The sequence below is a fragment of the Macaca mulatta genome, chromosome 20, assembly GCF_049350105.2.
Source record: "Macaca mulatta isolate MMU2019108-1 chromosome 20, T2T-MMU8v2.0, whole genome shotgun sequence".
NCBI classification, from domain to species: Eukaryota; Metazoa; Chordata; class Mammalia; order Primates; family Cercopithecidae; genus Macaca; species Macaca mulatta.
The window spans coordinates 13,689,627-13,712,933 of NC_133425.1; the positions used below are offsets into that span (position 1 = coordinate 13,689,627).

General features: G+C 50.5%; 1 protein-coding gene and 2 long non-coding RNA genes across 17 annotated transcripts in view; all 3 read left to right on the top strand.

The window, feature by feature from the left end:
- LOC144338405 (uncharacterized) overlaps positions 1–22,678 on the top strand; it is a 30,143-nt gene extending 7,465 nt beyond the window's left edge. The window contains exon 2 of the long non-coding RNA XR_013412486.1: positions 20,229–22,678. This is a non-coding gene — a long non-coding RNA (uncharacterized LOC144338405). The remainder of the gene's footprint in view (positions 1–20,228) is intronic.
- The window catches only part of SNX29 (sorting nexin 29), a 657,788-nt gene that overhangs the window by 546,292 nt on the left and 88,189 nt on the right, over positions 1–23,307 (top strand). The gene's annotated exons all lie outside the window — the stretch shown is intronic.
- Positions 7,688–16,574, top strand: LOC144338392 (uncharacterized). Its single transcript, XR_013412472.1, has 2 exons — positions 7,688–7,895; positions 15,555–16,574. It is a non-coding gene; the product is annotated as an uncharacterized LOC144338392 (long non-coding RNA).

Consider the following 23,307-nt stretch of genomic DNA (forward strand, 5'->3'; position numbering starts at 1 on the left):
CGTTGGGTCTTGTAAAACCAGCTAGAAAGCACTGGGACTCCACAGTCAAGAAAAAGAGAGAGGGAGGAGAAACCAATGTGTGTTTAGCACCTGTCAGGATGCAGGTATTAGGCCAGGAGCTTTTCATTTCTTTATTTTTTGAGACAGTCTCACTCTGTCACCCAGGCTGGACTGCAGTGGTGTGATCTCAGCTCACTGCAACCTCTGCCTCCCAGGCTCAAGCGACTTTCGTGCTTCAGCCTCCCAAGTAGCTGGGATAACAGGCATGTGCCACCATGCCCAGCTAATTTTTGGGGTTTTTTTTGTTTTTTTTAGTAGAGATGGGGTTTGATTGTGTTGGCCGGGCTGGTCTCGAACTCCTGGCCTCAAGTGATTTACCCACCTCGGCCTCCCAAATTGCTGGGATTACAGGCATGAGCCACTATGCACAGCCAGCTTTTCATTTATTAAGTTCACACATCCTTTCTTTGAGGTTGGTGTTACTGTCCCTTTTTTCCAGATGAGGAAACGGAGCCTCACAGAGTGACGTGGCCAAGCCATCGTCTCACAGCTGGGATATGGCGGCGTGGAGAGTGTGAGCTGGGTGTGCACGATCGGCAAGTCTCTACCCTTTGTCACCGTCACACCAAAATGAAGCACTTAAAGAGCACTCCTGAATATCTTCAGGGCTGGGGATTTGCAGGTCCTGCATTTTAACTGTGGGTCCTCTGTGCCCCTAGGAAATGAAGTCAGGCTTGGTCACACTCATCTTCCACCACTGCGTGTCTCCCCTGGAGGTCCTCAGAGTATAGAGGCCGTAGCCACTGTATAAGCCCTGCCACCGCTGTGGCCTCTTGGTGCTTAGATTGGCCATGGGAGGCCTATTGGTGCTGTCCAAGGTCCTACCCATCTCCCCTTCTTTGAGGTTAATTGTAGAAAGCGCTAGAAAATGGGGCTGGGGAGGATTAAGGAACTTCTGAGAGCTTTGATCCCAGCTGAGAAAAGGGGTCTTTGATACCTGTTGGACATCCACTTGGAGCCATCCCGTTGCTAACCTGTTTGCCCATGAGCCAAGCCCCTTGTCTTCATTCATGTCACACACCCAGGATGTTTTGCCTGGACCAGAGAGAAGGGTGAACAAAGCTCAGCTTTGGCCCTGGCACTCGCCTGTGAGCGCACAATCTGCTGGCTTAGCAGGCGTCACTCAGAAGATAAAGCAGGTTACGGCTTGCTGAGTAAGAACAGGATTTCGTGTGTTTATTTATCTTTTTTATACATGAGAACTTGCTGTGACAGAGTTGAGGATGTTTTTCTCACTCGCTTGTTCTGGGAAGGCAGGTTGAGAAATTACTAATGCAACAGGAAACAAGCCGTACTGTCCAGGTTGGGGACGAGGCTTGTTTATTACTTTCACATCAAAGGTACAAGCAGCATGGCCTTATCAGTGAGAAGGAGGGCGGCCGTTGTGCAGGCTTGGGTTTGATGCGAGGCCATGCCATTTACTGTATCAGTGATCTTGGATTAGAACCTTTAGGGACTTCATGCTTCTATTTTTCCATCTGTAAAATGGGACTAATTATAGCCCCTATCCCGGAAAGTTGAAGAACTCATACCTAGCACAGAGTACACACTAACTAGTTTAGCTGTGGCTGCAGCAGGGGTCGCTTTCATTGCTAGCAGGAGTGTACACAGCTAATTTCTGGGTTCCTTAGATCCAGGGCAGAGCTGGTATTAAGAGGTGTCAGGGGGCTGGGCACGGTGTCTCACGCCTGTAATCCCAGCACTTTGGGAGGCCAAGGCAGGCAGATCAGGTGGCCAGGAGTTTCAGACCAGCCTGGCCAACATGATAAAACCCCATCTCTACTAAAACTACAAAAATTAGCCGGGCATGGTGGCGCACGCCTGTAATCCCAGCTACTCAGGAGGCTGACATAAGAGAATCGCTTGAGCCTGGGAGGTGGAGGTTGCAGTGAGCCAAGATCGCACCACGGCACTCCAGCCTGGGCGACAGAGTGAGACTCCATCTCAAAAAAAAAAAGAGTTGATCAGGGCCTGGGGGCCGGGGGAGCACACAGCAGGCGCATTCACTGAGCATATTTAGGAGACAATGTAGATTTATCCATGTATCTCCACCCACGGTCACTCCCTTTCCTCCCAGGTGTTGGTCAAGTCGATCTCGGAGGCTGGGACTCTGGGATCTTGTTAGCATAAAGATGCCATCCCTCTGGCCAGGCCCTAAATTGCTGAGCCCAAAGACCACACTGCAAGGTGCCGGGCACACCTAAAATAATGGACCTTCTTTTCACCTCAGTAAACTGGTTAGCGTGGTACGTGGTCAGATTTCAGTATAGTGGCTAAGCCAAAGCGCTGTTGGTAATTTCTTACAGGAGTTCAGCAGCAGCTTGGTACGTGACAGAAAGAGCAAGACTTTGAGCCAAACAGACCTGGGCTCCAGTTCCAGCTCAACTACATAGCAGCCTTGTGAACCTGACCTCTGCCTCAGCATCCCCCTCTATAAAATGGGGATAGTGGCCGAGATCTCACAGGCTCGTTGAGAGGATTTAAAGGAAATATTACCTACTTGGAGTTTCTCAAAGGGAAGCAATTTTGACTGTGGTTTTACTTCTTTGTTCAAACTCTCACTTCAGTCCCAAAATGATTTGAGTTGGCAGCTTAGACATTATTACAATTGCTTGCCCTACTTCATGTCTTTTATTTTTAAACGTTGGAGCATCTGAAACTTCACTTCGGCAAAAGGGAAGCAGATTAGGTATTTTTGGCACAATGACCTCCATCCTATGTGGGCTTTGTTTAAGCAAACAAACAAAAAAGTAATAAAATATCTCCTATATCAGAGAGGTGTGTCCACAGCATACAAAAATTGTGTGGCCGGGCGTGGTGGCTCATGCCTGTAATCCCAGCACTTTGGGAGGCCGAGGTGGGCGGATCACGAGGTCAGGACTGAGACCATCCTGGCTAACACGGTGAAACCCTATCTCTACTAAAAATAGAAAAAAAAAAAATTAGACAGGTGTGGTGGCACGTGCCTGTAGTCCCAGCTACTTGGGAGGCTAAGACAGGAGAATCGCTGGAACCTGGGAGGCGGAGGTTGCAGTGAGCCGAGATCACGCCACTGCCCTCCAGCCTGGGCAATGCAGCAAAACTCCATTTCAAAAAAAAAAAAAAAAAAGAAAAGAAAAAGGAAATTGTCTGCCATTTATAGACCAAAATCGTCCTGTCCTGCTGAAGTATAATTGATCTTGGTGAGAGGTTTCTTCTCAGTAGGTCAAGCAAACTCATAGCTTTCTGCATTTCCCCTTGCACTTTTTAGTTTTATTTATTTATTTTTGAGACGGAGTCTCAGTCTGTTGCCCAGGCTGGAGGGCAGTGGCGCGATCTTTGCTCACTGCAACTGCCGCCTCCCGGGTTCAAGCAATTCTCCTGCTTCAGCCTCCCCAGTAGCTGGGATTACAGGCTTGCACCACCACACCTGGCTAATTTTTGTATTTTTAGTAGACACAGGGTTTCACCATATTGGCTAGGCTGGTCCCGAACTCCTGACCTCAGGTGATCCTCCTGCCTTGACCTACCAAAGTGCTGGGATTACAGGCATGAGCCACTGCGCCTGGCCTCCCCTTGCACTTTTAAAATGATGTCTGGGTGTGATAACTGAAAATGGTTACTTGATTTGGTTATCACTTATCTCCTGCCATGTTGATGCTGTGTAACAAACATCTATGATACTTTCAAGTTGGTATGTGATAATAACATATTGCTTATGCATCAGGTGATGGGCTAGGAGGCTTAGCTGGTCTTGGCTGAGCTGGCTTCTGTGTCTGGGAATCAGTAGGTGGCTGTGGATGCAGGATGGCCTTGACTAGGAAGAATGGAAAAACTGGGCTGTGAAACAGAAAGATCCACAGATCTTTCATCCTCCTCCCAGGACAAGCAGGCCAGCCTGGGTACGTACAGCAGGGAGCACAGACAGGGCAAGCCCACCCATACAGGTACCATCCAAGCTCTGAGCATGTCACATCGGCTGATGTCCCATTGCCAAGGGGGGTCACAAGGTAGAAACCAGAGTCAGGGTGGGAGGGCACTGCAAAGCCTCGTGGCAAAGGAGGGGCACAGAGAAGGGTAGATGATGGAGCCATTTGTGCACTCGCACAGATTAATGACCTATTCTAGGCAGGAGAAAGGGTGTCTCTGGGTGTGTAGCACTGCTGTGAAATGCTAAGGCAAGTGATATTATAAGGAGGGAGAAGATGGAACACAGACTAGTAAATCGAGCCCAAACCATCCATGAATCCACAATGGGGCCCAGAAAGACATCACTCTGTGTATTCTGGGATAGAGCGAAGTTTAATAGATTGATCAGAGCCCTGCTTGCCTTGACTTTCACAAAAAAAAATTTAAATTAACATACAGTGCAATTGACTTTTGTTGTTCTTGTTCAGGTCTGTGAATTTAAACACATGTATAGATTTGAGTAACCACCATCACCATCAAGATATAGACCAGTTCCATCGCCCCAAAAAGCTTCTTCATGCTTTTCCCTCATTTCCTTTCTAGCCGCACCCTCCCCCAACCCTAAGCCCTTGTCCCTACCCCTCTAGTTTTGTCCTTTCAGGAATGTCATATAAATGGAATCATACGGTAAGCAACCTCTTGAGGCTGGCGTCTTTCACTTAGCATGTCTGAGAATTGTCGGGTTGTTGGGTGAGTCAGCAGTTTGTTTTTATTACTGAGCAGTGTTTGGTTAAATGGATATACCATGGTTTTTCATCTGTTCATAAAGGATACTTGCGTTGTCTCCAGTTGTTGGCAATTTTGAATAGAGCTGGTGGAAACATTCAAGTGCAGCTTTTTGTGTGAACAAAAGTTTTCATTTCTCTACTGCAAATACCTAACAGTGAATGACTGGGTCCTATGCTAAATGTAAAAAACTGTGCATTCCCATAGTGTACGAGAGGCCCAGTTCCTATGCACCCTGGGCAGCATTTGATACTGTCATGACTCTTTACTGTGGCTGTTCACAAGGATGCAGAATATCTCATCGTGGTCTTAATTTGCATTTCACTAATGACTGATGATGTTGAGCATCTTTTCACGTGCATATTTTTCTTTCACACATCCTCTTTGGGGAAGTAAGTGTGTGTTCAAGTATTTTGCCTATTCTTAGAAACTAGGCTGTTTGTGGTTTTACAAAGGTTGAGTTTTGGAAGTTCTTTGTATATGTTGGATACAAGACCTTTGTCGAACACGTGACTTGTACATATTTTCTTCTAGTCTTCAGCTTGTCTTTTCAGTTTTCAGTCTTAACGGTGTCTTTTGCATGAGACAACTTTTTAATTTTGATGAAATTCATTTTTTTGTGTGTGTGTCCGAGATCATACTTTTGGTGTCATGTCTATCAACTGGTAGCCTAAACCCAGGTCATAAAGATTTTCTCCTAGGTTTTCCTTTAAAAGTTTTATAGCTTTACATTTAGATCTGTGATTCATTTTGAGCGGACTTTTGTCTAAGGTGCAAGGATTGGGTCAAGGTTAACCTACTTCCCATGGCTAAGCGCTTCCCAACCCTCCACCGCCCCCCACCCAAGGTCGAGTGGAGGAGGACAGGACAAAAGAGAGGCATTGTGGGTTGGCCCCACTCTCTTGGGACCACAGCTCTTCTGATTAAAGAGGAAAGTTTTCCCCTGTGTTAATTTCCTATTGTTGCCATAACAAATTAGCACAAACTTCGTGGCTAAAAATTGCACAGATTTATTCTCCAGCCACTGTAGAGGCCGGAAGTCCAAGATCCGTCTTACTGGGCTGCAGTCAAGGTGTCGGCGGGGCTGGTGCCTTCCAGAGGCCGTGGGGCAGAATCCCTTTCCCGGCTTCCTGGAAGCTGCCCATGCCATGGCCGCTTCCTTGCTTCCCAGCAACTACTCTGGGACCCTGAGATTCCACGGGGTGCACCTGAAGAGTCCAGGATCATCTCCCCATCTCAAAAGGCTGAATGTAACCACAGCAGCCAGTCCCTCTTGTCATAGAAGCTGACATACGAACAGGCTCCAGGGATGAAGACCTGGGCATCCTTGAGGAACCACTGATCTTACTGCCCCCTCCCCGAGAGTGTCAGGTGCTTGAGGACCGCTGCAGGCTGAGGCATGAGAGAAGGGGCGAAAAGAAAAAAAGAAAAACGAGATCCCCTCCATCCTTTCTGAGCATAGGAGTCCCCTTTTCCACTCCTGGAGCCAGAGCTGGAGGGCTTCTCTGAGAGCCCTGTCTGTTCATCCCCTGCCCAACTTTTGGGGTCAAGCAGTCTGCAGTTTAGGCTGGAGGATGCTAGAGGGGAAAAATGGTGAACTCACTGCAGGTTTGATGGGACAGCAACAGCTCGTCATCTCCGCAGTCTGCCTGCTGCTGTTCACTTTCCTGAGTCATTGACTAGCTGCCTCGAGCATCTGCTGCAGGTTTGAAAGCTGACTTGGTGGGAGACACAGGGGGAGGTGACCTTACTACATCATACCCAGACCTGGAACCCCTTCCTCAGCATTGTCTGTCCTGAAGTATTATGGAATATGGGTGCATGGAAAGAAGGACTATGGAACCATGTATCGTATCACGTCAGGGAGAGAATGACAGGAGCAGGGGAATACAGCTAACTGTGGGGATGGTCAGCCCTGATGGAGCACTTCTGAGTGCCAGAATTACCTTCTTTAATCTTCACAGAATTCCCTGTGAGGGCAGTTACCATATGCAGGCCCACTGTACAGATAAAGAAACTGAGGCTCAGGTAGGGTCATCAACGTCTCAAAGGACCCAGACTTAGTGCGTGATGGAGCCAGGATCTCAGACCCAGACCTCTGTGATCCGAGTCCCAGGTCATAACCATTCCAGCGTGTAGTTGTTCATCAGCCTCCCTTGTCAGGCTGCCTAATCGCTCTCCACTCCGGACCTCGACCCTGAGGTCCCACCCTGGGCCACATCTCTATCGGGCTCCACCGCATCTTCCTTCAGCCAGCTCCTCACGCAGCCGTGCCGCACCCGTTTACCACTACCCTGGGTGGGGAGTGGGTTCTGGATTCCTGTCACCTCCTGTCTTTCCCCTACTGTGGCAGCCAGTGCCTGGTGCTGGCCTGCATTTCCCACCCCCTGGGATGGAAAGGTGCCGAGGGCAGGAACCTCGCCTCTTCCCCTCTTCTCCCAGCTTTGTAGCACATGCCTGGAAACCAGTCGATGCTGGATAAATGTTTATCATAATGAAGCAACAGCTGTTTTCCGCTGATTTTTTGCCTGCGGTACATCCTGGGCCCACACAGGAGGATGCTGGATGCACTTCAGAGACTTGGCTTGTCTCATGAGTCCAGAAGGGCTCAGGTTTGTGGCACCGCTCTGTTTTCTTTTTTTTTAATTAGTTTGGCAAAGATATTCCTAGTTGCCGGTTAGTCCAAATCCTGCCATATTGTCTTTTCCCAACGGATCCCTAAATTGAGCCACCATTTCCAATTCAGCCCACACTGCCTGGGCTTCTGCTGGTTGTCAGGCCCTGCGCTAAGCCTTTTCCATGCAGGGTCTCATGGAATCTGAAGCTCTAAGAGGGGTAGGATCCATTGTTATTTCCATTTTATAGATGAGGAAATTGAGGCATGGAGAAATGGAGGACCTTGCCCAAGATCACACAGCTAGGAAGTTTTAGAGCTGCTGTTAGAACTTGGGTCTAACTTTTTTTTTTTTTTTTTTTTTTTTTTTTTTGAGACAGTGTCTTGCTTTGTCACCCAGGCTGGAGTACAGTGGCACAATCTCAGCTCACTGCAATCTCCGCCTCCCGGGTTCAAGCAATTTTCCTCCCTCAGCCTCCTGAGTAGCTGGGATTACAGGGGCCCGTCACCACGCCCAGCTAATTTTTATCTTTTTAGGAGAGCCAGGGTTTCGCCATGTTGACCAGGCTGATCTCGAACTCCTGACCTCAAATGATCCACCTGCCTCGGCCTCCCAAAGTGCTGGGATTACAGGTGTTAGCCACCGCACCCAGTGTGGGTCTAACACTTAAATTTCTGTTTGAAGGCAGAGTGTTGGGACTGTGGACTTTGGGGCCAGGCTGGTGTGGGTCCCAGTCTCTTTTACTGTTCAATCCTGTGCAGATAAGCCCTGGACTATCGCTGCCTGTTTTCTTTTTCTTTCTCTTTTTTTTTTTAAACAAAGTATTAGTTAAATAGGTAAGGGAAGTAAAAGCATCCAGTAAGGTGTGTGGACCCATCAGAGATACTCAGAAATGCTACATGCCTGATTCTGCAGAGGTCTCAGAAACATGGTGTGTGTCAGTAGGGACTCTGCTTAGCAAAACTGTAGAGCCCCACTTCAAATTAGCTTGAAGCAGAAAAGGAGTACTTACTACTCATGTAACTATGAAGTCCAGGGACAGGGCTAGCTTCAGGAGTGGCTGGATCCAGAGGCTCCAGTACTGTCACCAGGACCCTGCTGGTTTCACGCTCAAGCCTGTTCTGTGTGGTGGAAAGATGGATCCTGGCAGCTGCGTACCTTATGGATGGTTTCGATCCAGGCCCTGAAACATGAGTGTTCTCTCCAGCTCCTGTAAAAGTCCTAGGAAAAATCTCATTCATCCTGTTGCTCCTGAGAGCCGCCGCAGAGATTCTAGAGAGATTCTGACTGGTGCAGCCTTGGCTCATCAGCACATCTGGGTCCGTGCCTGTGGCCCGGGGAGTGGAGCACCTTGATTAGCCAAATCTGGGGCAGAGGGGCAGGGCATTCAGCCCACCTAAGCTCATGGACTGAACATAATCGTTCCAGAAGGAGGGGGCACGATTCCCCGAAAGGAGAGAAGGTGGGTGGGCAAACATATGTTCATGCTGCGGGGCCTGGTGTACAGCTGTCAGTAAAGCCACAGCCACCTGTGCTGGCGAGTCGTTGTGTAAGAAGCTTGTGACACCTTTGGCCCAGCCTTCCACGCCCACTGAGCCACGAGATCACGCTTCTGTGGCACGTCCCAGTTCATCCTCCCCAATGGAGTGGGCAGTGCCCCAGCACTCCGCAGCTGGTGCCATCTGTCTCCAGACGCGCTTCCAGCCTGCGTTCGACAAGGCGGTCGTATTGGAAAATATTAACCACGGGAATTAATGAATTTTGGCGTTGCAGTGGGTTTGATTGGGGGAGATTTTCCAAGTTTATTTTCCAAGATGTGTCTGGTGCTCTAGAGATTTCTCCCAGCCCATGAGACAGGGATACCTTCATATTTGGAAGAGAAGCCAGTGATGGAACATCCTGTTACCACACTACAAGAGCTTGTGTATTCCTTTATCCTGGATTGCTGAAGGTGGAATCCAGCACCCTCTTGTTCTAAGCGAGGAGCCCATCTGCTGGGAGAAATGGTCTTAGCAGAGGTCACGCCATTAGTTACATGCAAAGGCCCCGGACTCTAGACCCCGTTGACTCATCACATTGCAAAGCCATAGGAATCACATTTGCAGGGGCAAAGGTCTTTCAGCAGATTTGGTTGCGAAAGGCTGTTATAGTAAAGAAGTCCGTAATCCTACCATCTTCACTGGCATCATTCCTAAGAGCACAGTGGATGGGAAGGGGTGGTGTGCACATCAGCCAAGGGCCCAGAACCACGGCAGCCGGTTCCTCACCACACCCAGATTGCAACTCAGGACCTTAGACTCTGAGAATGGCCTCCAGGCCACATGGGAAAGTTGTCTCCTGATGCTCAGGTAGGGTCAGGGAAGGTGGACCCCGAAGTCACGAGGCACCAAAAGTCAGTACTGTTGGAAAGGAGAAGTGATGCTGGGGAGTGGAAGGCGTCATGGGGCATGTCTGCTCAAACATTAAGTATCTGTCAGCTGTGAAGACTTGGAAGTTTCTTTCTCTACACTGTCTTATTCTTAAGAGGCTGATTTTGTGATTGGGGTTAGGGTGGGTCTAGATGGCATTTTTCTGTGGGTAATTGTGTGGCCTAGGAATATTCTCCGGAATGTTCCACTGAGGGATTCATTGTTCCGCAGGCATTTCTTAATGAGTTGTCATTCCTGACTCCACATCAGGCCTTGTGATCAGCAGATTCATGCCAGGTTCTATTTACTTCTCACGAAGCCTTTGAGAGCGCTGTCACTCGAATTCTCTCCCTCCACCATCCCTTCAATAGGAGGGGAAACTTCGACCCAGGGAGGTGAAGGGACTTGCTCTGGGTCCCATGGCTGGTAAACTGCAGAGCCAGGATTCTAGAACCCAAGCACTTGACCACTGCTTCATGCCGACTTACTCAGCAAGAACTCCTTGGGGAAATGCCCACATGCAGGCCAGGTGGAGGTTGTTAGCTCTGTTTTGTGGATGAGGAAATACAGGGTGCAGAGGGAAGAATACGTTGTCCAAAGTCACACAGCTAAGTGACAGACTGGGGACTCAAACCCAGGACTGTTTCACTCCTGTCATGTGAACTCAAGTGTGTTTTGTCTTATCTGCTGTTGAACTATCAGGATCTGAAATGGTGCACAGTAAGTACTAATTGGAGGGATGGGTGGATGGAGGGGCAGGGAATTTACCTCCTCTTCATCCCTGCTCTCATCCTCCTAGCGCTTCGGGTTGTACTCCCAGCCCAGCCCTGGGAAAACCAAACCAGCCTGATCTTACCTGTGACTGTTTAATCTTAACCCCTTTATTTTCATGTATTTTGAAAGCAATCCTGGCCATGGCCCTGTGGTCAATGGGCTAGTAATCAATAATCATTAGATGTTATCATCATCATCCCTTGTTCACTGTATTTCCAGATGAGGAAACTGAGGCTCAGAGAGGTTGAGTAACTTGTCCAAGGTGGCACAGCTAGGAAGCAGCAGACCCGGGCTTCAGTAGCCAGCTCTATGAGGCCCTACACCCCTAGCACAGCCACGAAATGCACTGTGCCAGCCCTCAGCCCTGGGCTGCGGTAGCCATCTCTATGAGGCCCCATTTCCTTAGCACAGCTATGAAGTACAGACACTCTGCCAGCCCTCAGAGGAGCAAAAATGATCAGTACAAAAAAGGAAGGGGTGGGGCAGGCAATGACAGGGAGAGGGCCTCTGCTCTCAAGCAACTCCAAAGAGTACTATTGAGAAATTGGTTTGCCACGTGGCCCTCTTTACATTTGGAAGACCTGCCCCCCCCCCCCCCCCCGAGCAAGGGTGTCACATGCTTCCAGTGCATACAGATGGCAACAACCCATTGTCACACAACAGGTGCACAGTCCCAGCCGGCTCCTGCCTGTCCCCACCCCCAGGACTCTTCCTTCCAGGGCTTGTGGACAGATAGGATGCTGGTGACCCTCCTCCTGCAGCCGTGGTGAGACCGTGTGTCCTGTCGGAGTGAGTGACCAGGGCCTTTGCCAGCAGAGGACTTACAGAGAAACGTTTGAATAGACAGAGGAACCCATTTCCTCTGGAACCCAGACATACAGAAAGCAAGGGTCTGGCTGTTTCCTTCTGTTCTCTGAGTCTCGACTATGGCCCTTCCCAGCCTCTAGACTGCAGATTAAGGGGAGTGACTGGTGCCAGGTGGGTGGTAGGAGACGAGGTCACCATGAAGCCTTCAGATTTTAATCTGAGATGGAGAGGCAGCCTTTAAACAGCACCTTTCACCACTGAGCACACAGGGGCCCTTCGAGCCTCCACCCAGAGCCCACTCGGGGGGGCTGCAGCGGGTAGGGCAGAGATGACCCTCAGCTGAGCCTGCCCGGCCCTGCAGATGCTGGGCCTGGTCTCCTGCTGCCTCGCTCAGCCCCCAACAACTCAGCCGGCACAGGGGCCTGCCTGCTGTGACTCTGCAGACCCCTGGGGGAGTGACCACCTCTCCTTGAGAAAGGAGAGCCTAAGCTGTGGGCATTGGGGTGGGGTACCCGGAGCATTCCAGGTGTTTGGGGCTATTAATATTTATGTATTATTCTGACAACTAAGGGCAGGATGTGTGCTTCAGTGGGGACTATAGTTTGAATGCGTGGATGCAAACAAAACAAAACAAAACACACTTGAGTTCACATGACGGGAGTGAAGGAGTCCTGGGTTTGAGTCCCCAGTCTGTCACTTAGCTGTGTGACTTTGTGAGAATACAATGTATTCTCCCCTGTACACCCTGTATTTCCTCATCCACAAAATAGAGCTAATAACCTCCATCTGGTAACGTCGTAATGGGGGCTGATGCAGGGAATGTAAAGTAACCAGGCACATAGTAGGTGCTCATTGCTGTAGAGGAAAACTTGACCTCTCTTTTCCATCCTTGGTACAACTGTATTAGTCCATTTTCAAACTGCTGATAAAGACATACCGGACGGGAGGCTGAGGCAGGAGAATGGCGTGAACCCGGGAGGCGGAGCTTGCAGTGAGCCGAGATCGCGCCATTGCACTCCAGCCTGGGCGACTAAGCGAGACTCTGTCTCAAAAAAAAAAGAAAAAAAAAAAAAAAGACATACCGGAGACTGTGCAGTTTACAGAAGAAAGAAAGGTTTAATGGACTCACAGTTCCACATGGCTGGGGAGGCCTCACAATCATGGTGGAAAACAAGGAGGAGCAAGTCACATCTTACATGGATGGCACCAGGCAAAGAGAGAGCTTGTGCCGGCAAACTCTCCCTTACGAAACCATTGCATCTCATGAGACTTACTCACTGTCACAAGAGCAGCACAGGAAAGACCTGCCCCTGTGATTCAATTATCTCCCGCTGGGTCCCTTCCACGGCACGTGGGAATTGAAGATGAGATTTGGGTGGGGACACAGCCAAACCATATCACCAACCCAAGAAGGATAATACGGGTAGAGCATAAATGCCAGATTGATTTACTGATAATTATAAACAATTACCAAGAAGAGGGAAAAATCTTCATTTCTGAATCCATCTAGAACTGCTGTGATTAAAGCTGTTATTTTGACTAGAAAACTAAGAAAACATGATGAGAAAATTACAGAGACATTTAAGCAGCTACCTTCCTTGCAAGAACGTTTATTAAAGGAAATTTTAAAAACAAGTGATTAGGATTGCTTTCAAAATACATGAAAATAAAGGGATGAAGATTAAACAGTCACAGGTAAGATCAGGCTGGTTTGGTTTTCCCAGGGCTGGGCTGGCAGTACAGCCCAGGGAGGATGAAAGCAGGGATGAAGAGGAGGTAAATTCCCTGCCCCTCCATCCACCCATCCCTGCAATTAGTACTTACTGTGCACCATTTCAGATCCTGATAGTTCAACAGCAGACAAGACAAAGCATCTGCCCTTATGGGGGACACAGGCATTGACTAGCCAAGCAGATGTGTATGTCGGGTGGCGATTCCCAGTGAGAAGACAGGAAAGGACATCACAGTCATTGTGGAAGAAAAGAAACCTGCTGGGGATGTGCCGTTTATGGTCCAGGAAGACCAGAAGGATAGTCTGACATGAAGTGGAGACCTCAGGCAGTGAGCCAGGCAGTGGACACAGCAGGTGCAAAGGTCCTGAGGCTGTAAGGACTTGGCCCCCTGGAGAAACAGCAAAGCAGCCAGGGCAGGGCAGCCTGGGCACAGAGGCCTTGCAGCCAAGGGGACTCTGGCTGCCATGTGGAGCCAGCAGAGGGTAGAGCTCTGTTGTGGCTGATGGAACAGGCAGTTAGGGGACCATGTAGTCACCCTGGGGAGAGGGGATGGTGCCTCGGGCAGCCTGGGAGGGGTATTCTCAAAGCAGAGCTACCAGTACATGCTGCTGGTTTGAATGAGGATGTGAGAGAAAGACGAGTGAGGAACTGAAAGAACAGAGTCCCGAGATGGGGTTAACAGCATCCCCTTACCTCACAAGGAGGGTTAAATACACCCCAACGGAGCCAGCCTCAGCACCACCAAGCTGTCCCATGGGACAGAGGTAGAATTCCCGCCCTGGGCACCATCTCTTGTAATGAAACCTGGCCCCCGAATTCATGTCTGAGATCTGTGTAGCATGGCACCCATCACTGCCTAAGCCTCCTGCTGTGAAGCTACAGCTGCTCACATTTGCCTGGCCAAGCAGGATGGGCACAAGGATGTGCTGCAGGGACAGCCTTACTGAGCCCCGAGTTCCAAACTGGGCTTCCAGCAAAATGAGCCACTTCCTTCAGTAGCATTTCTAGAGCTCCACAGGGGCTGTGCTAGGGGTTCAGGGACTCCTCAACCTCGGCCTGCCCCGAGGTGCTCACAGTCTGTTGGGAGCTGGGGGGAAGCCGCGTGGCCCAGCAGTCTGGAGTGAAGGCGGCATCCCGGACTTTTGCACTGCCCATGCTTACAGGAAGGCAGGCACCGCCCCTGGCATGGGCAGGGCCAGGCATGACATAAAAATATGTTGCTAAGGGACACTGAGGTCCATTTATCGGGTCCAGCAGGAGTTCTCTATCCCTATTCATTCTTAATCCTGGCCACATACACTCGCTCCCTCGCTCCCTTCCTCATCCCACAGGGACTCCCACAGTCACAGTGGATCTTGCCATGGTGTCAGGTCACCTTTCCTTCCACCTGACTGGGAAGGGTGGAGGCTGCTGTCCCTGGAGCCCTGCTCTCCCAGCTTGTTGCCTCCATGGGGATGACAGTGCAGGCTCTGCACCCACGTGGAAGGGAGTCCCACACCTTCCAAGGTCTCCTTCTTTGTAACCTACCCCTGGCCCCCCAGACTGTGCCACATCCCTGTAGCATCTGTGTCTCTAGGACAGCACTGGGCTTTCAGGATGCGTGGTCATGGTTGTCTTGTCTGAACCAGATGCCTTGAGGGTGGAACCTTCTGGGAATTCCCTCTGTCTGGGGCCTTTCCATGATGGTGGCTTCCCCATAAGTCCCACTCCAGGCCGGGGTCCTCTGTGCAAGCCCCACAGAGGAAGAGGCTCCTCAGGGACCTCATTTGGTCTCAACTCAGCAGGAACTGAAGTTTAAAGCCCAGAGCACCACAGGGCTTTGTGCTGCTGTAGGAGGGGCAGGTCCCAGGCTCCACGGTGTTTTCTGTGTTCATCCCCCATCCCCCACAGCTCTGGGTCAGAGCTGGGCTGGTGTTTTCCCCCAGCAGGCCCAGCTCTGTCTAGCTCTCAGCTCACCAGCTCTGCAGCCAGGGCCCTTAGTATGGACCCTGGACCTACGGGCATTCACTTGGGCTGTAGGTATTTTCCAGCACCTGCTATGGCCCGGCGCTCGGGGAACCCTCAAGCAGCAGGACAAGCGAGGTCCCTGCTCTCCCGTGTTTTGCGTTCTTTGCAGGCAGCATAAAAAGCTTGTGGAATATCTTAGAAGGTGAGGCCACTCTTGCAGCTGGACAGACATCGTAGCGTTCGGCTTTATGTTCCACGGTGTCATTTCTTGGGGACACAGCAGCTGGAAAATCCTGGGGTAGAGTTTTGACCTTTGATTTAGCAATTAACATCGTGATCACATTTGCTGTTCATGGAGTGTCTGCATGGGCCGGGCCCCCTCAAGATGCTTGTGTCTGCTGGCCATGGTGTCTCATGCCTATAGTCGTAGCCCTTTGGGAGGCTGAGGTGGCAGATCACTTGGGGTCAGGAGTTGGAAACCAGCCTGGCCAACACAGCGAAACCCCGTCTCTACCAAAAATACAAAAATTAGCCAGGGGTGGTGTGTGCACCTGTAGTCCCAGCTACTCGGGAGGCTGAGACAGGAGGATCTCTTGAATCTGGGAGGTGGAGGTTGCAGTGAACCGAGATCACACCACTGCACCACTGTACTCCAGCCTGGGCGACAGGGAGATCTTAATACACACACACAAAGATGCCCGTGTCATTTTTCATCCTCTATCTCACGCAGCCAGTAAGCGATGGAGTGGGCTTCCACCCTAGGACCCCAGCCCTAAGGCCTTTTTCCACTCCAGAGCCCTCACCCTCTACACCGTCTCTGGAAAGAAAGCATAGCTGCCAAAACCAGCTTGAGGCAGCTGGCATCTTGATGTCCCAGATGCTGCTCGGGGCCAGGAGAGTCGCCATACAAAGTCTGTTCCAGCATTTACTTTGAGATCTGTTGGTAATAAGCAGGTGATTTCCATTTGCAGCCAAGGCCCATCTTGGTTTCTGTCCCCTGTGCCAGCAGGCCTTGCCTTCTTGGCCCCGTGTGGCCATATGACTGTAGTGAAACAGCCAAAGATGGTTCAGACTAGAACAGAGGTCAGAAAATGACAGCCCACAGGCCAAATCCTACCCTCTACCTGTTTTTGTAAATAAAGCTTTATTGGAACATGCCCATTCATTCACACTTCATCTATAGCTTCTTTCTTGCTATAAGGGCAAAGTTGAAGAGTTGTAACTAAGATGGAATGGCTCCGAGCCTAATGTGTTTACAGTCTCACCCTTTATAGGAAGTTTGCCAACCTATGGGCTAGAATACTGAGGCTGATGTACACCTCATACCACATGGAAAAAATCTCCATGACATAATCACTAAGAGGAAAAAGCATAGAAGAGTACCACACATAATCCCTTTCTATTTTTAGAAATAGCAAATATGGGCTGGGCATAGTGGCTCATGCCTATAATCCCAGCACTTTGGGAGGCCAAAGTGGATGGATCACCTGAAGTCAGGAGTTTGAGACCAGCCTGGCCAACATGGTGAAACCCCGTCTCTACCAAAAATACAAAAATCATCCAGGCATGGTGGTGCATGCCTGTAGTCCCAGCTACTCAGGAGGCTGAGGCAGGAGAATCACTTGAACCCTGGAGGTGGAGGTGGCAGTGAGCTGAGATTGCGTCACTGCATTCCAGCCTGGGAGAGAGAGTGAGACTCAGTCTCCAAAAAAAAAAAAAAAAGGCAAATAGGATATATATGCTCACACCTGTGCATACATACATGCTTCTATATGTAATGGATACCTCTAGGAAGATACATTAAAATATAACCCTGGCTTACTGGAGGACCAAGGTGGGGAGAGTCACTTTTTCATGCACTCAGCCCCTCATTCTGCCCTCCTTTCTGTGTTGCCTATTCAAAAAAGGTGATGAAATAAAATAGTTCAAAAAGTATGTTGAGGCTGAAGAGCTGAGATAAGGAAGACGGAGCAAAGAATGTGTTTTGCCTTATTTACCTTTTTACGGATGATTTTTGAGAGGTATTTTCATGATAGACTCTGGGAGGAAAGCTGTGAGAGGAGGGGAAGCTCAGCATTGCTGGTTTAAGTGGAAATAAATTTTTAGTTGAATCATAAATGTAGAATGGCTTAGGGCACAGCGGAAAGGTGTTCTCGATCTAAATATTCTCTGGCCAAGTGATGGGCTCCTAAGCAAGGTGCCATCCAGGTGAAGGAAGTGGGGAGTTTTCATCTTCATTGATCCTCTTTCCTTGGATGAAATCTGGTCTGAAATGATGAAACAGCGGTCCATAGCTGCCCGGAGAATGTCAGAAAAACCTCGGCACCATCGTGCAGACTTCCCTGCAGTGAGCCTTCGGAACAGAGTGCGCTCAGATCTGCCCTGTTCTGAGGACAGTCTAAAATTCACTTCTCCGGGAGGTTCAGACACCGTTGAATGTTTAACCAGTTTCTCAACCCACCAAAAAGCCACCTGTAACTTCAGAGATACGTGGCACCACTCTTTTGGGGGCTAGTCTTTCCATTTGCAGAACTTCCCTAATGGTACGATTGCTTTCAAGTTGGGGTCTCAACCACAGCTTGCACGTTAGATCTCCCGGCATGCTTTTAAAACTAGAGGCCAGGCCCTGCCTGGTTAATGCAACGTTAATCTTTGGCCCTGAGCATCAGTATTTTTTTTAAAGTTCCCCGGGTAATTCTGAGGTGCATCCAAAGTTGAGAAGCCCTGCTTTCAAAAGGCTGGAACACATTCTGGCGTTAGAATCAGATCTGAGTCTGAGGCATCAACTCAGCCAGTGTTTCCTCTGAGCTTTGGTTTCCGTTTCTGTGTGGTAGGATAAAAGTGCCACCGTCCTTTCAGGTGGTGAGCCAGCTTCTGGAAGGGAGCAGCTGACAAATAATCACTTCCTGGCTGCTTCGTACACGTAACCGGGGGCCCGCTTCGGAAGCACATGGGCGTCAAACTTCTGTGTCCCCGTCTCAGTTCTGTTGCGTAGCTGCTGGGGAGACAGGACCGGGCAGATGATGTTTCTGAGCCTCCGTCTGCTCATCTGTAAGGTGGAGACTGCTATACTCAACCACACAGAGCTGCTGTGAGGATGCAGTGAGATCCCTCAGCCAGGCTGTGCCCAGCACAGTGCCATGTGACAGCAGCTCCTGCTGGTCCCCGTCTCTAAAAAAGGTGGCAAGTCCGGGCTCAGATGGGAAGGATTTTGGGGCACTGAATCTCTGTCTCAGCCACTCAGCTGTACTATCTCAGTGGGTGCAAACATGGCTGATATGGAAATGCCTGAGTGAGGCTGCATTCCAGTACAGCTTAATCTGCAAATTCTGCAGAAAGGGAAACAAATGGCAGATGAGGCAGGGGAGGGCCATAAAGTTAGACACCTGCTTCCACACCCCAACTCTGCCTCCTACGGGGCTTCTAAGCCCGGGCCAGTTAGCTTCTGTGCCTCAGTTTCCTCATCTAGAAGAGGAGATGATAACAGAACCTCCCTCCTGGCTTCTGTGAGGGTTTAATAAGCCAATACTTGCAAGACAGTAAGGACGGTGCCCGGCGCGGAGCAGTGGTGAGGACACGGTCGGTTCTTCTGGCTCGAGAGCTGAAGTGAAATACCTCGGTCCATCTCATCATCTACCATCGGGCCTCAGGAATGGTGCTCAAAAATAGCCTGCCAAATTGGCCTTCATTCCTCAATGATGTCCCCAGTACTGGCACACAGGCCAGCCAAGTTGCTGCCCTCATGGAGTTTACATTCTCATGGGGGTGACTGAAAAAGCAAAAATGAAACACCAAACAGATGGAAGGACTGCAGTGGGAGACAAGGCCATGAAGGGCATTTACAAGGGTCGGGGGAAGATTTCGAGTGGGGGACTGGTAAGAGACACGATATCTCCAGTGAAGTCACTTCTGAGCTCAGATGTGAATTTGTCTCCGCTCTGGGATTTGAGTTGTCCTGGAGGAGGGAACAACCAGCAGTGTGAGGCCCTGACCCGCCAGAGAGGAGAGGGCGTGGCAGGTGGCATATGGCAGGGCCTGGGGAGATGTGGACACGGGGGCAGGAGAGAGGCAAGGGCGGCAGAGCTGATTGTGCCTGGCCTCATCTGCCACATCATCAGGAGCATGGATTGTATTGAGTGTAGCAGGCACTGTCTGAGGGCCTGAAGTCAGGAGTGGGATTCGGTCAGCTTTAAGAGGCTGTGGACATTAATTAGAGACAGTAACTGCAAAGCAACGCTCACCTCCATGTCGTTCAGGCTTGGCCTGGGGCTTGAAGGCTGGGGAGGCCTTGGGCATCTGGCTCACAGCTCGGGGGTCTTCCTGGGATGTTTGGATCCTTAAGTCAGTATACAGCTGCAGTTATTTCCAGTGACCATGCTAGCAGATGGGGACTCGGGAATACAGAGGGAGATCGTACAAGGCCGCTGACGCCTAGGGCCACCCGTCAGGCACACAGAGGAAGGGGAAAATGAGTGGTTGCCTAGCCCTGGGAAATGCCCTGACGAGGCAGGCAGAGAAGGAAGCTCGTCTGCTCAGAGTTTGCCAGACGTGCTCACAAGTTGAATGTATTGTAAGTAGTTCTGGTTGCCAAAAACCGGATCTGACACACTCCAACCTGCTGAGCGTGGTGTAGACCAGCTGAGACCAGTCCCAGCTGCTTAGACCAGGCAGGGCAGGTGCACATCTGCCATCACAGTGCCACAGGAGGGGCCTAGCAGAGCACTCCAGGGGGCTAAGCAGGAGCTGTGGGCTCTTTCTCAAGATGCTTTGTTCTTCCCCCCTACCCCGCCAAGATGGAGTCTCACTTTTGTTGCCCAGGCTGGAGTGCAATGACGCAATCTTGGCTCAATGCAACCTCCGCCTCCTGGGTTCAAGTGATTCTTCTGCCTCAGCCTACTGAGTAGCTGGGATTACAGGCACGTGCCACCATGCCCAGCTAATTTTTGTTTTTTTTTTTCTAGTACAGACAGGGTTTACACCATGTTGACCAGGCTGCTCTCGACTTTGTGATCTGCCCGCCTCGGCCTCCCAAAGTGCTGGGATTGGAAATGGAGTCTCAACTCTTTTGCCCAGGCTGGAGTGCAGTGGCACGATCTCAGCTCACTGCAACCTCTGCCTTCCAGGTTTAAGCGATTCTCCTGCCTCAGCCTCCCGAGTAGCTGGGACTACAGGCATACACCACCACATCTGGCTAATTTTTGTATTTTTAGTAGAGACTGGGTTTTATCATGTTGCCCAGGCTGGTCTCTAACTGCTGACCTCAAGTGATCCTCTTACCTTGGCCTCCCAAAGCACTGGGATTACAGGTCTGAGCCACTATGCCCGGCCGGGATGCTTTGTTCTTGACTGTTTTTAATTAAATGAGCAATGTGTGAATAAGTTCTGGCTTAAACCATTTGAATGATGAGCATAGATGGAGCAAAACATGAACATCTCCCTTGGCTGCATCCTTGTCTGTGCCTGTTGGCGCGTCTGTGGAGACACGGGTGCTTGCTTCATGTGAGGTTTCCGTTTTAACTAAAATGGGACCAGATGTCTCTTGTTTTGTAGCTTTTCCCTTACCTGTGTGTTGAAGGTGTTTCCGTGCCCCTGTGCACGGGTGTGCATCGTCCTCTGTAACGGCAGCGTGTGCTGCTGCTTCTGCACACCTGACCTCGCGGGTCCGTGGGTCCTGCACACGGGCATGGGGTGGTTTCCAAGCTTCCTCCTCAGAAGGACGTTGCACTGAACATCCTCGCCCATGTCTTTGTGAACTTGCTCAACAGTTTCTTAAAGCAGACACCAAGACGTGCAGCTCCCGAGTCAGAGGAGCTCACTCAGCACACACCTGCCTCGGTTTTCCCAGGTTTCACCAGTGTGTGCCTCTGCTAACCACAGGTGTGCCATTTCTCAGCATCCCCGCCCATGCCTGGTGACAGCCGTCTTAGAATCTTTTTCAGTTTGCATTTTCCTGATGACTCATAATGATAAATGTATTCGAACGTGTCCTCTCCTCCTGTAGAATGCAATCATTCATTCCAGAAATTTGTATTGAGCACCTGCTCTGTGCCACTCACTCTCTGTAGGTGCCAGGGTGCTCAGGGAAGAGAACAAAGATACATCAGCAGGCCATACAGGGGAGGCGGCGCAGAGGAGGGGAGCTGGGGAGGGCAGCAAGCATGGCCTCGAGAAAGTGACGGAGGTGCTGAGAGGTCAGCCGGCGGGAGCGCCGTTCTTTCTTGCAGAGGGAGGCAGGAGTTTGCCTCAGTCTTGCAGGGGCCTGGTGCCACCGAGGAGCCTTGAGGCTGGTTGGAGTCATGGGGAGGAGTGAAGGAGGTGGAAAGGTGAAATTGCTGCTCAGGGAGGATCTCGTAGAGTATCTCGGCTTATTCTGCGAGACAGACTTGGTGCAGGAGCGACATGGTCTGTCGTCGGTGGCGTTACTCAGGTATGGTGTGGAGACTGGATTGGAGGCAGCTGCTGGGTACAGGGAGAAATGGAGAGAGATGAGGGTGCCCAAGCCCAGGGTATGACCTCCCAGAGAGTAGGGGCGCTGTCCGCTCAGTCCCTCTTGTAGTCCCGGTGCTGCTTGGCACGTGGAAGGGTTGCAGCAGATGTCACTGGAATTACTGAGAAACACGTTGGTCAGCCTTTCTTCCACGAGGCACTCACTACCTTTCCCTGCGTGTCTGCTGGACTGCCGGCCCCTCGGGTTGCTCTGTGGGAGCCCCTGATGCCCGCAGGGCATTTCCCTAGCTGCCATCTCCCAGGCTGTCTTTCATGACAGGGAGTCTCGGTCTCGACCCTTATGTGTTTTTGCATGTGGTATCAGGTATGTTTACATCACACTGACTTGTAACGCCACCTGCCTGGCTATCAATTTTCAAATGTCTTTTTTTTTTTTTTTGCTCACTTGTCCTCTGGACTCACGCCATCTTGCATCGTGCTGAGGGAGGATTAGAGGGCGCTTTTCTTATTAAAAGTCTTATAAAAGTAACAATCTCTGCTTTCAATGAGAGAGACGAGTATGGGTTATTACTATTTTCTCAAGGTGATAGTTGGAGAAGTTAAATAGCTTTGTCACCATGACACGTCCCAGATGTTGCCGAATTCTGAAATCCAACCCAGGGCTGACTGCGAGGTTGGTGTCGTGGCATCACACCCCACCTCCCTAAGCTGGCAAGTCCAAGGTGCCGTGGGGCCAGCGGGCAGTGGTCTGCTGTAGAGCTAGACCAGGACAGACCACTTTGACTTCACTCACCTGGTTGAGTGCACCGGATGTAATTCTAGGCGCTGGGGATATAGTGGGGGAGATGACGCTTCAGACGGCGACAGGTGCTGTGAAGAAACTCCGAGGGACCGATGCAGTGGTGGGTGACTAGAGGGGACTTTGGGGCAAAGGCCAAAAGCATGAGGAGTTAGAGCATGACGGGCAGTCCCCGTGTCGCTGGAGGAAGTGACGATGGAATTACAGCCGTGGCAGAAACACTTGCATTTGATTCTGAATGCAGTGGGTAGCCATGGAAGGGTTTGGTCTGAGGAAGGGTCGAGGCGAGAAGGGAAGGTGTCTGGGTTTAGGAGACACAGCAGAGACAGAAGTAGCAGTGGACACGTGTCTGGAGGCAGAAGCCACAGGCCATTGGGTGTTGGGTTTGGTATGGAATGTGAAGAAAAGGAAAAATTAAGATGCTTCCCAGAGTTCTGGTTTGAGCAGTGGAGTTGGCAGTTACCCCATTTACTAAAATATGGAAGTCCAGAGGAGGAACAGAAGTTTAATGGGGGAAAAAAACAGAATTTCCTTTTGAGATAGGGTCTCAATCTGTCACCTAGCCTGGAGTGTAGTGGTGTGATCTCGGCTCACTACAGCCTCTGCCTCTCAGGCTCAAGCAGTCCTCCCACCTCTGCCTCCTGAGTAGCTGGACTACAGGCACACGCCACCACATCTGGCTTTTTTTTGTAGCCATGGGGTCTCACTATGTGGCCCAGGGTGGCCTCAGACTCCTCCGAGCTCAAGCTGTCCAGCTGCCTCTACCTCCCAAAGTGCTGAGATTAGAGGCATGAGTCACTGCACCTGGCCACAATTTCCATTTTGGCCATGTTCAAGGTAGATACATGGGCTCCAGAGGGAAGTCAGGGCCAACAGTGAATTTGGGAAGCTTTGCCATTTGGATCTATGGAGAGCCATCCGAATGGACGAGAGCACATGTGGGGAGTGCAGGCGGAAGAGACCCAGGACCCTCCATGATTTAGTGGCAAAGCAGTCCTCAGACAGATGGAAGGAACCTCAGAAGAGGGTGGAGATGCTGAATG